The following is a 13,720-nucleotide window of genomic DNA, read 5'->3' on the forward strand; positions in this document are numbered from 1 at the left end:
TTCATAGTTGCTTCTGACAGCTGTTAATATTAAGAATGTTTTGTTACTTTAGAAATCTTTTCTTAACTCATTTTCCCCGATGTTAATATGCCTGAATTAATTAGCATATCAGAGTGCTATATAAAAATCACAGGTTGAGCAGCTTAAAAAGGAGAAATTTATGTTCTCACACCTCTGGTGGATAGAAATCCAACATCGAGGTGCCAACAGGGTTGGTTTCTGATAAGACCTCGTCTGTCTGACATACAGATGGCTGCCCTCTTCCTGTGTTTTCATGTGACCTTTTCTATACGCAGGAGTTGGGGAGACAGCTCATGGGTGTCTTGTCCTTGCTCTTCTAGGGACACTAATCACTGGATGAGGGCCTGCCTTTTTAACTTCATTTAATTTTAATTACCTCCTTAAGGGGCCTATCGCCAAATATGGGCACATTGAGGACTGAGGCTTCAACATGAATTTGGGAGAGAGATGGTTCTATCCATAACAACCTCATTTTAAAGCAGAATTTTAGTAATAAGTGAGTTTCTCTTGGGATATCTATTACTCCCACTGTGAATGACACCTCACCACATTTAGGTCAGAGGAATTGCTGAGGAATTGCTTTAGGTCAGAGGAATTTAATTTAAACATTAAAATAGGGTTTGGCAAGATCCAACCCATTGCTTATTTTTGTAAATAAGATTTCACTGGAGCAGCAGAAACATGTTTGCTCCTTTGAAACCCTTTTTATGACTATGGCAGGGTCTAGATGACCCTCAATACTAAAAGTATTTATTCTCTTGATCCTTTAAGAAGAAAAGATGATGATCTCTGATTAGGTGAATGCAGGAAGCAACATGCAGCTGACTAAAGCAAAAAAAAGAAAAAGCACGCGTGCACACACCTGGAACTTCCACTAGTACTATTGAGGAGATGAGGAATCTTTCACACTGATGCAGATTAAGAAAAATGAATATAAAATGTATTTAGTGAGAGGGTTAGAAAGGTATAATCGTGTGATTATTGTACTGGAAAATGTGAGTTGAGTTGCTAGAAGTACAATTTACCAAGTTAATAGAGGTAAAAGAGGTCTTAGTAAGATACAGGAAGACACAGGAGAGAGTGAGAAGAAACTGTGAGGATATCTGCATTCTTGTAACTGAAAATGGAGCATTCTGGGACATATTGTCTGACTAAGTAGGGTAAAGGTTTAAATTAAGACAGGACCATGATGACTGCATTCCTGGTTTCCTTGGTTATCAGACCCCTTTGCCAAGGTAAGCCATTTGCTTTGAGTGCCCAGTGCATTCTAGGCACTGAGGCTTGTGTAGTGAATTAGATGCAGGTAATAACTATGACCCGTATCTCCTCAACCTCTGGCTGCAGAGGACAGTTCTTAGGCAGGCTGACAGCTTTTCCACTCCAATAACTTTGCTTCTCAGTCTAAATGTTAGGCTCTTTCCAGAACTCAGGAAAGTATTCACCCCACAGAACTGACAGCCCAGGAGGACTGGGAATGGAACATTATCAGGAGAAATCTCCTCAATGAGAAAATTCCGAGGTACCATCAGTTTGGCTGTAATGCTTGTTTTGAAAATGTGCATTTATTCCAACACAATCAACATGTTAAGGAATGATTTGAACAGACCTCAATCTTTTGTTTTGTTTATGCATGATTTCTTCCATAAGAAGCATTATATTAGGGATTGGAAAAATCCAGCCCATTGCTTATTTTTGTAAGTAAGATTTCATCGGAGCAGCAGAAACATGTTTGTTTCTTTGAAACCCTTTTTGTGACTATGGCAGGGTCTATGTGACCCTCAATACTGAAAGTGTTTATTCTATTGATCCTTTAAGAAAAAAAATATGATAATTTCTGATTAGGTGAATGCATGAAACAACATGCAACTGACCAAAGCAAAAGAAAAGCACACGGGCACACACCTGGAACATCTACCAGTGGCCTCATCACTGGATAAATTATAAACCACACTCAGGCACTCCAATGCCTTCCAACTTTTTACCAGATTTCACATAATTCTTCTTGTACCACTTTGTACTAACTCACAAACTGCAACCCTTCCAGCATGCACTACCACAAGCAAACATCATGCCTTCGAAGTCAAATGCCGTATTTCTTGTAGATTTTACTTATTTCTTAACTATTTAACATGTGTGACACTATGTGACCATTTTTAAGGATTCTATCCTTCTTATGTGTGACTGTAGCTTTTGAGACTTGTGCTTCTAACTTCATTTTTCTCCATAAGCCCTGGGATTTTTATTGCATGATTTTGTATAGCAGAGCGATTTTTTTTTTTTTTTTTTTTTAGGAACACATATGCCACATTCTGTCAGAACTGACTGTAGTTTCTACACTGTTTCTAAGACGTTTCCCAGAAGAGTAAATCCCAATTGGCCAACCAGTGACTTGCTTGCTAACAGACAGGTTAAATGGCTTTTCTTTTTTCCCTGCCTCACTTCTCTCACTCTTTTCCTTGTGCTTCCTCGGATCACTTTTCACATCAGCAACTTGCTCCCAAGGGCTTATCTCAGGCTCTAATTCTGGGAAACAAGTTTAGACAAACAGATTCCTGCCCTCAGGGAGCATATATTCAAATTTGGTAGAGAAACTATGATCAAGCAAATAAATGAACAAACAACAAGCAAACAAGATCAAGACAGATTGTGGTGTTTTATGCAGGAAGAAGCCAGGGTGATGAGAGAAATAAAAAAAAAAAATGGGGGAGGTACTTTCGGGAGGATTCAGGGCAGGTCTCTGAGAAGGAGACATCTGACTTGATCCATGAAGGGTGAAAATGAGGCAAACTGGGTAAAATAATAATCATGTTACAATGCATTTTCAAAGAAAGAATCAACAAGAAGGATAAGAGATTGACAAGCATGATATAAAAATGCAACAGGTGGCATAGATAAAGCATCTAAAATGACCCTGGGAATCCCTAAGTCCCCAGTAGAGGCTCTCAGGGAATAACGATGGCTCTAACATTGCATTGACAGTTGTCATGGAGGGTGGTCACAAGCATGGTGTTGATTGATTAACAGCTCTTAGTGCAGAAAAAATGAAATATATTCTCAGCCTTAGGTTTCTTGCCAATTTAGAAGAGACACAAATTCAAACGTTCATTATAGACTGGCTCCTAAAACTTAAGGTATCTTATTCAAAAGAGAGAAACAGAGGGAAGAAAGGAGGGATCAAGAGAAATGACATTCTGAGTGTCCACGTCATCACTCTTTGGCACAGTTTACATCTTATCCTACTCACGTCACAATAATCATATGTGATAGTCTATCCAATTTTTATATACAAGGAAACTGAATCTATAATTTGCCCAAGTTCACAGAGCTCATTCAAACCAAATTGACTCCATGCTAACAGAGGAAAAACAAGTCAACTAGTATAGACTGAGTGGATGTGACTAATTTTAAAGAAAAGAACAAACATGGAAAAACTAAGTGCCATCTTTAGGACTTTGTTTTGAAAATGTTGGAAAGCAGAGAAGACAGGAAAGGCTACAGTGGGACATGAGGTCATCTCACATGGATCCTATGGTTTTTAGCAGTGAGTTCATTCTTGTGGGTCATCACCTTTACTAATATACAGTGTCGAGCTTATTGTCAGTAATTAAACATTTGCACTGATTTTGAAGAATTTTATGGACACAGTAGGGAAGCCAAACTGACTTAACTGTTTTGCTAATTGCTAATTAGCTTCAGTATAATGGCAGGTGTTTGCATTTGTGTAGTTAGGAAGAGAGCCAGAATATCATTTGTAAGAAATCCTACACTAAAATTTGAGAAGTGAGAACTGTTATCAGTTGAGCAGGTTCTGGACAATAAAGCAGGTGCTATGGATTTTTTGTTGTTGTTGTTATAAAATTACATTAAGATACAGTTTCTCTAGCTCTTCTACCCTTTTTATGAGAGTGAACTGATATATATCTAAAACTTTCTACTTTTTTGCACATTTAGGAATGAGGCTGTTAGTAGACTAATGGGATTAGTTTATATGGAAAACTATGGAACTAAAACCCATCAGTAGCCGCAGCTCCTCCCCTGTTCTTCATCTCTTTTTCTTACTTTAAACTCTTCTTAAATTTATCTCCATAATTTTCAAATTTAACTTCATAAGTTTATCTTCATAAATTTAACTTTTTAAGACAATTTATCTTCATTCTTTTTAAAAATGTCATTCTCATTTATATTATACTAACTTCTTTAATGTAATATATGTTTAGTCTTCAAGTTAAATTTTCTGTGACAATAGGGATTCTCTGTCCATAAATGTTGTTTGAAATTCTTTATTTTCTACTTGAAAAACAAAGCCCTGTTACTGATACAATGTGCCCTCGGTCGAATATGTTAATCAAGATATCAAGAAATTGGGGAAATTGCTTCATACTTACACTACACTGTATTATTATTTTTTTCATAGCTTTATTTTACCAATATGAAAAAGATGAAGCAACTAACTATGTTGATCTTTATCTGCATCATTTACTTCCAGGAAACATCAGACAGTTAAGATTTCCTCTCACTGTTTTGTATCTCCTCATCATTTTATGTTTCAACAAATGGCTAACCTAACAACAAAGGACCTGCCCTCTCTCATACTTCAAAAAATGACTCATCTCCATCTCCATCTCTCCTCAGTGATTCAGATTAAACCAACCACTGACCTTCTTCATAACTCCCATAATACTCACTGGTAATTTACTTGTTTACCTGCCTCTGAAAAACTTTTTTTTTATTAATGGACATTCTCACTATTGAAAAGCCTTACTAGAATCACATCCTTAATTGTCCAATGCCTTTTATCTTCCAAAGAAGGTTGAATGACTTGGAGGAGATACTTGAATTTACACCTGGCAAAGGCTTTCAGCCCATCCATTCTTTGATCTTTAGGTACCCAGATGACTGAAGAACATAGCACATAGCAACTAGCTGGTTTGATTCACAGGCTCTTGACACAAGTATGGCTCCTAAAGCAGATGAGATGGTATTGAAGTTCATCACCACCAAGTGATATGAGTTGAGTATCCTAGGATGACCTTCTACTCCAAATTGTCTTATCCCTACCTTACTGATACACCTTCACAGACCTAGCAAAGAAAACATGCAAAGGTTTTAGTTCAGTGACTAACACATAGTGAATGTTCTATTAATTGTGTGTGTGTGTGTGTGCGTGTTAGTCGCTCAGTCACGTACAACTTTTGTGACCCCATGGACTGTAGCCTGCTAGGCTCCTCTGTCCATGGAATTCTCCAGCAGGAATACTGGAGTGGGTTGCCATTTACTTCCCCAGGGGATCTTCCTGATGCAGAATTGAACCCAGGGCTCCTACACTGCAGGCAGATTCTTTACTGTCTGAGCCACCAGGGAAGCCCCTATTAATAGTACATTTTGCTATTATTGTTAATCAAGTACTCATGATTCTTCTGGTAAATTACACTTTCGTTTCTTTGTTTGGAAGGCCTTCTACATCTGAGATGCTCATAGTAAATGCAGAACCTCTTCAGAAAATATACTTTGCTTACTTTCTATAGTGTATCTAACTTGCCTTAAAAATATCCCACCACCACATTACATATATATCCATTCTACTGGTATAAATAAATAAATTATATATATATATATATACACACACATATATACACAATTTATATATATATATATATTTAATATATAAAGATATATCTTTTCCACATGTATCTATTCTGGGGGTGGCGGGGGGACTAACTAGAGGTAATTCAGTCTGACAAACTTGATCCAATCTTATAATTTAGTCTCTATCTCTTTCAGGTCAAAACAAATTTTGAAGATACCTTCCTCCTCCTCCCTGCTCCTTTCCTAGATAGATTTCCCCAGAGGGCAAAATTGGCCCTGGTTGAGAGTAACTGGTCTACCATTGATCTATTTATAATTGAGAATTGTCACTGTTTAGTCCTTTGCAACCTTGGTTCTGGAGAAGGCAATGGCAACCCACTCCAGTATTCTGGCTTGGAAAATACATGGACAGAGAAGCCTGGCGGGCTCTTGTCCATGGGGCCGCAAAGAGTCAGATTCGACTGAGCAACTGACCACAACCTTGGTTTGGTCACTCTACTACTGTAACTCTTAGGTACTTACTTCATCTATAAAATGTATATAATAGTAACTATTGCATAGGAGTGTTACAAAAACTAAGTGACCAAAATGGTTTGTGTGACATTGTATCTGAGGGGAGTGGGGAATGATGACTGGACCTTTGATTCACATGGTACCCTGTATGCTCCTGGGCAGATGCTGTGGTCAGGCCTATCTAGGCTACCCTCTGGATCAGTAATTGCTGGTCCTGTCCAGCCATTAAAGTCATCTTGTCTCAGCCCCTTATCCTTAGTCAGAAGGTCCTCACACCTCACACGGGGTGGCTGCTTTGTCTGGTCTAGGCCTTTGCAGATTTACCAAACTTAGCAGTTTCTCTGGGCTCTTCAACCAGAGCATACAGAACACCTGAACTCCCTGTGCTTCACACAGGGCTTGGAAACCCAAGCATTTCAAAGATTTTTCTAGACACTTCCTTTTGTTCATGCTATACAACATTCCCACATCATGAGTGGTGTGACTGTGTTGTTTGTTACACATAGAGGTTTGTGTCCTTCCTTGAAAGATATGCCACTGGCCATTGCCAATGCTCTCCAGCCCCCCATCCATGTCAGCGTGTTTCTCCCATTCTACTTTCACATCCTTAATGTCCCACCTTGAAAGACAGAAAGCAACAACACACATGTCTGATTTTTCTACACTCTCAACATGTATGTCTATTCTTAGTTAGTTACCATAAACTGGGGTCGTAAAGGGTGAAATGTCTTTATTTTTACCATCCCCTTCAAGGCAGAAACCACCAAACATCCCATTTTCAACTGGGACAGTGGATTATAAAAACTCAAGAGACCCTTCTGGCTAGGACAAATGGGCATCTCCATGATAAGCAGCAGGAGAGAAAACCATATGGAATACTCTCAAATGCACTGTATGAGACTCTTAGTATTTAACATGGTTCTCTGGAGTAAAGGAAACACTAGAAGTAATTGAGCTCTAATTTCCCAGCAGGCCAACCAGACAAGGGCTCTTTTTTGATCGCCATTGAATTTAATTAAATTAAAAGAAAATAGAGAATGAAGACATCTCTTGCAAAGCTTAATTTGTGGACAGCTCACTTCTGCCAAATAATGTCGTTCCTCTCCACTATAAATTCAAAATTTCTAATGATCTTCCTAATGTTCATAAAGACTAATGATATAAATTTAGACATTTATACTTGGAATTTAAAATAGATTTCTTCTTCCTCAAAGTGCAATTTTAATTGATGTACACCTTGCATGCTTTGCATAAACTGTTAATAGTTATTTATTCCTCTGAAGGAAATTGAACTTTTGCAATTTATTATACAAGAATATCCTTGAGTTTCCCCACCATCATATGGTATGATACATATTTGCTGTATCTATATTTTTAACAGTTGTGGCTTTTAAGAATTTTTTAGAGACAAGATGTACTCGACTCACATATTAATTCTTTATGCTGTGCAAAATATCTAAATCAATAAATATTTCAGATGAAGAAAAATCAATACTGCCCAAGCTCCAGGGAGTAGACTATGTCCTTGTGCTTTAGGTAAATGTTGATGATTTGTGGGGAGACCCATAATTGGGTTGATTTTGGTTTTGGCTTTGTGGTGCATCTTGATTATGATACATATTATATTGCCAGTGTCACTCTTTGCCATAAACTTATGCTTTCAGGATCAGAGTCCTGTTTTCATTGTATGTGTTTAGTGTGTGAGGGATATCTGGGGTCATCGGCTTAAAGATACAAGGAAGTGACTGTAAGAACAAATGTTAAAGGTGTTTTGTAAACTGCTTTATTTATATATTTTTATTCACTAGATCATGGTAATAGAAAAGTAATGCATTTTACCCAATCCTGGAAAAAAAAGAAGGAACATCAGAAGTAATTGACTTCTAATTCCTTCACAACAGACCAAATGAGGGTCCTCCATTGACCTCTACTGAATTCAGTTTAATTAAAAGAAAATAAATAAATGATACATTTCCTGAAATCCTAAACTCAAAATGCTAAATGTGTTATAACTGGATAGATAAAGGAGTGCAGCTATAATTCATTAGTCATTGTGTTGTTCAGTTGCTCAGTCATGTCTGACTCTTTGCAACCCCATGGACTGCAGCAGGCCAGGCTTCCTTGTCTTTCACCATCTCCCAGAGCTTGCTCAAACTCATGTCCATTGAGTCAGTGATGCCATCCAACCCTTTCATCCTCTGTCATCCCCTTCTGTTCATGTCTTCTATCTTTCCCAGCATCAGAGTCTTTTCCAATGAGTCAGTTCTTTGCATCAGGTGGCCAAAGTACTGGGGCTTTAGCTTTAGCCTCAGTCCTTCCAATGAATATTCAAGATTGATTTCCTTTAAGATTGACTAGTTTGATCTCCTTGCAGTCCAAGGGACTCTCAACAGTGTTCTCCAGTGCCATAGTTCAAAAACATCAATTCTTTGACACTCAGACTTTATGGTCCAACTCTCACATCCATACATGACTACCGGAAAAATCATATCTTTGGATATAGGGACTTTTGTTGGTAAAGTAATATCTCAATAGGCATTAACTCCCCCAAATTTTTCTGCAGGTGTTAATATATATATATATTTTTTTTTCTATAGTTTTTAGTCAATTGTTGGCTTGAAACAATAAATGCTGGAGAGGGTGTGGAGAAAAGGGGACCCTCTTGCATTGGTGGTGGGAATATAAATTGATATAGCCACTATGGAAGGTGGTATGGAAATTCCTTTAAAAACTAGGAATAAAACCACCATATGACCCAGGGTACACATGTACCCTAATGTTCTTTGCAGCACTATATACAATAGGTAGAACATGGAAGCAACCTAGGTGTCCATTGACAATGAATGGATAAAGAAGCTGTGGTACATATATAAAATGGAATACTACTCAGCCATAACAAGGAACACACTTGAGTCAGTTCTAATGAGATGGATGAACCTAGAGCCTATTATACAGAGTGAAGTAAGTCAGAAAGAGAAATATAAATACATACAGACACATATATACGGAATCTAGAAAGATGGCACTGATGAATTTATTTTTAGGGCAGAAATGGAGAAACAGACATAGAGAACAGACCTATGGGCACAGGGGGGTGGGAGGAGGGAGAGGGTGAGATGTATGGAGAGGGTAACATGTAAATTTATATTACCATGTTTAAAATAGATAGCCAAATGGGAATTTGCTGTATGACTCAGGGAACCCAAACAGGGGCTCTGTGACAATCTAGAAGTGTGTGATAGGGAGGGAGATGTAAGAGAGGTTTGGGAGGGAGGGGACATGGGTGTATGTATGGCTGATTATTGTTGATGCATGACAGAAAACCACAAAATTCTGTACAGCAAATAGCCTTCAATTAAAAAAAAAAGTAGCAAAAAAAAAAAAGTCAATTGTATGCTTGAAATGTTAGACATCCCTAACTTCTCTAGCCAGGGTTGCTGAATGCATTCTTTTCACTTATAATTAGGTACAAAGGTGCACCCGGGTGGATCAGTTGGGTTTCATTGCATCTCCCCCAAAATTCATTTTTGAAACCCTAATCCCCAATGTGACTATGTTTGGAGATGGGGCTTTTAGGAGACAATTAAGCTTAAATGAGGCCATAAGGATTGAGTCTCAATCTGGTAGGATTAGTGGCCTTAACAATAAGAGGAAGAGAGAGAGAAAGAGATCTCTGTCCATGTGCAAGTATCAGGGAAGAGCCATGTGAACACACTGAGATGGCAGCCATCTGCAAGCCAGGAAAATATCCCTGATGAAAATTCAACCATGCAGGCACTCTGCCAGCCTCTAGAAGTGTGAGAAATGAAATCCTTTTGTTCAGCCCTCCCAATCTATGATATCTTGATGGAAGCCTGAGCTAAGACACCTCCATTTTGTAAAAGCACCATTGTGCATACATATGTGCTCAGTTGTGTCCGACTGTCTGGGAGCCCATGGACTGTAGACCAGCAGGCTTCTCTGTCCATGGGGTTTTCCAGGCAAGAATATTGGATCAGGTTGCCATTTTCTACTCCAGGGGATCTTTCTGACCCAAGGATTGAATGTGCATCTCTTGTGTATCCTGAATTGGTAGGCGAATTCTTTACCACTGTACCACCTTGGAAGATCTCTTTCTAATCAGTGTCTACTGCCTCTGCTAACGTGATGATGACTCTTTTTGCCTGCTGGCCCTTGGTCACAAGGAATCCAACAGCCATGGTTGCAACTGTAGCTTGTAGTTCAGAGACCCTTTGCAGTGTTCCAAGACTGCACCTTTTTTAAGAGGCTATATCCTCCAATCCTATAGCAACCAGTGTTGCCAGGATAGAGAGCGTGATTTTTAAGCAGGTATTTGGGAGTGACAGTAAGAGGGGCCAATCCTCATAGCACCCCTCAATTCTCAGATCTGTGCATTCTTATTGGGATCACAGTTCCATGTACATCTCTAATGTAGCACATATTTATGAGTCCTGAATGATGACACCAAATTCTGGCAGAGTATTCCTTCCAATCTAGCACTTTTAATAGTAAGCCATCCCTATATGAGATGGGTCTAGATGCTTCTGCATGTTGCAGTATGTGATGTAACTAGTGGGTCACAAACTTATAGGCCCATTCTTGTAGAATGGGTCCTTTGGTTGAATACTGTATTATATACAATTTAATGCCTGAAGATCAGGCATTCCCTAAACCAGTGGATAGTGGTTTTGGCTAAAGACTTGTAGGCAAGAAGGGAAAAATCAATTTTTCAGAGAGGTATCCATCTCTATAAGGATAAACAACTGGCACATCCAGGACAGAAGGTCCAGTGCAGTTAACTTTGTATCAAGTGACCCCTTCATCACCTAGAGGAACTGTGCCATCTTATTGGCTCAGTGTTGGTCTTTCTTGCTGACATGTTAGACATTCAGGGGCAGCAGTAGCTAGACTGGCCTTGGCAAATACACCGTTAGAATTAGTGATATTTTAGGTACCTGCATGCTGGAATTTAACAGTTTCTTTTTTTCAATTATTATCATATCATTCAACCTTCATGTATTATATTTCCAGTTTTTTTAATCTACCCTTTTAGCATGTAGGCTGGCAAAATAACTATCAAACTGGAGAGGTGCCATGCTAAAAAGATTCATAGGTTTGGCAGTAATATAAAGGTTTTGTGCTTCAAAGCAAGAAATGTCACCAACTGACTGGGTGTGCTTTGGCACCTTAATGTGTATGTTTTCCCACATCAAAAATATGTGTTCAGTTCAGTTCAATCACTCAGTTGTGTCCGACTCTTTGCAAGCCCATGAACCACAGCACACCAGGCCTCCCTGTCCATCACCAACTGCTGGAGTCTACCCAAACCCATGTCCATTGAGTCGGTGATGCCATCCAACCATCTCATCCTCTGTCGTCCCCTTCTCCTCCTGCCCTCAGTCTTTCCCAGAATCAGGGTCTTTTCCAACGAGTCAGCTCTTTGCATCAGGTAGCCAAAGTATTGGAGTTTCAGTTTCAACATCAGTCCTTCCAATGAACACCCAGGACTGAACTCCTTTAGGATTGACTTGTTGGATCTCCTTGCAGTCCAAGGGACTCTCAAGAGTCTTCTCCAACACCACAGTTCAAAAGCATCGATTCTTTGGCACTCAGCTTTCTTTATAGTCCAGCTCTTACATCCATACATGACTACTGGAAAAACCATAGCCTAAGCTAGACGGACCTTTGTTGACAAAGTAATGTCTCTGCTTTTTAATATGCTGTCTAGGTTGGTCATACCTTCCCTTCCAAGGAGTAAGCATCTTTTAATTTCATTGTGGCAGTCACCATCTGCTGTGATTTTGGAGCCCCCCAAAATAAAGTCTGCCACTGTTTCCCCACCTATTTGCCATGAAGTGATGGGACTGGATGCCATGATCTTAGTTTTCTGAATGTTGACACATATCCAATCTTATTCTTGAAGTTTTTATGAGAAGTCTTACCTAATAGAAAATAAGACATACTTTTTCCTGTTAGTTTTTCAATGTGAATACACTTTACTCTTATGGCTTAACAGATACAGAAAGGAAGTAATTCTTAAATTTGCCATTGTTTGCTTTGATGAAACAGAGTCTGTATAGTTAATTTTTTGATTAAGGATTCTTTACCACTCTATATTCAAACTTGTTCCTTGGAAGAAAATTTATGTTCAACCTAGACAGTATGTTTAAAAGCAGAGACATTGCTTTGCCAACAAAGGTCCGTCTAGTCAAAGTTATGGTTTTTCAGTAGTCATGTATGGATGTGAGAGTTTGACTATAAAGAAAGCTGAGCGCCGAAGAGTTGATGCTTTTGAACTGTGGTGTTGGAGAAGACTCTTAAGAGTCCCTTGGTCTGCAAGGAGATCCAACCACTCCATCCTAAAGGAAATCAGTCCTTGAATATTCATTAGAAGGATTAATGCTCAAGCTGAAACTCCAATACTTCGGCCACCTGATGGGAAGAACTGACTCATTGGAAAAGACTCTGATGCTGGGAAAGATTGAAGGTAGGAGGAGAAGGGAATGACTGAGGATGAGACAGTTGGATGGCATCACCGACTCAATGGACATGAGTTTGAGTAGACTCTGGGAGTTGGTGATGGACAGGAAGGCCAGCGTGCTGCAGTCCGTGGGGTCACAGAGTTGGACACGTCTTGAGTGACTGAACTGAACTGATTTTCAAACTACCTCTCACATCTAGTGGCTTTAAACTAATCTCAGCATCCTTCTACAAGGTTCTTCATTGTTTACTGTTTCCTCCATTTATAGTTTCATCCATCTGTGAAAATCCTGTTTTTCTTTTACTGCTTTATCTCCCCAAGATAAATTTTCTCCTTCTATTAGAGTAAACTTCATCAAAATAGATATTTCATTTAAAATATATGAGTGGTAATACTTTTCCAGCTTTCTTTTTTATTACACAAATTGACTTAGAAATACTAACATGTCTATTTTATTTATTATTTACAAATATATGTTTAACATGTTTTTACTATGACTTGCTCTGAAAATCTGTTTAAAATTTTAAAATTTTTTGTTTGCCAATACAAGATACACTCTCTTAAGAGAGTACTTTGACTTCTTAGGAAATCTAGAAGTATTATGGAATTTAAATTTAAGTAACATGGCTATAAGCTAATTACTATATGTGTTAAAAGGAAATATTTTTCTTATTTAAAACTGAGGAGAAATACATCTCTTGAAGAAAGAGTTGTTTATAGATAAAACCTCTACTTCTTCATCCCCCATTTATTCTTTACCTCAGCCCATTCTCAGTTTTCCTCTACCATTCAATTTAGTTACCTTTGTCAAGGTCACAAATGTTTCCCAGATCCAGGGAATATTTATTAGTTTTATTTCACTCAGTGTACTTAGGTTTTCACAGCTGAACTATTCTTTGTGAATCACATTTCTATCTTGGCTCTCATCGTGCCATATTCCAACGTTTGCTTTGTTTATCTCCTTTCTTACCTCCCCAGCTTCTATAATTTGATCTCCATTTCTGACTTATCAAAATGTGTTGTGATATTCTATGAAGTCTACTTTGGTCTCATATACCTTGCAATTATGTTGGCCAGCTATTGCTGTGCAACAAACAAATACCAAATTCCATTGGCATG

Source organism: Bubalus bubalis, chromosome 2, assembly GCF_019923935.1.
Source record: "Bubalus bubalis isolate 160015118507 breed Murrah chromosome 2, NDDB_SH_1, whole genome shotgun sequence".
NCBI lineage: Eukaryota > Metazoa > Chordata > Mammalia > Artiodactyla > Bovidae > Bubalus > Bubalus bubalis.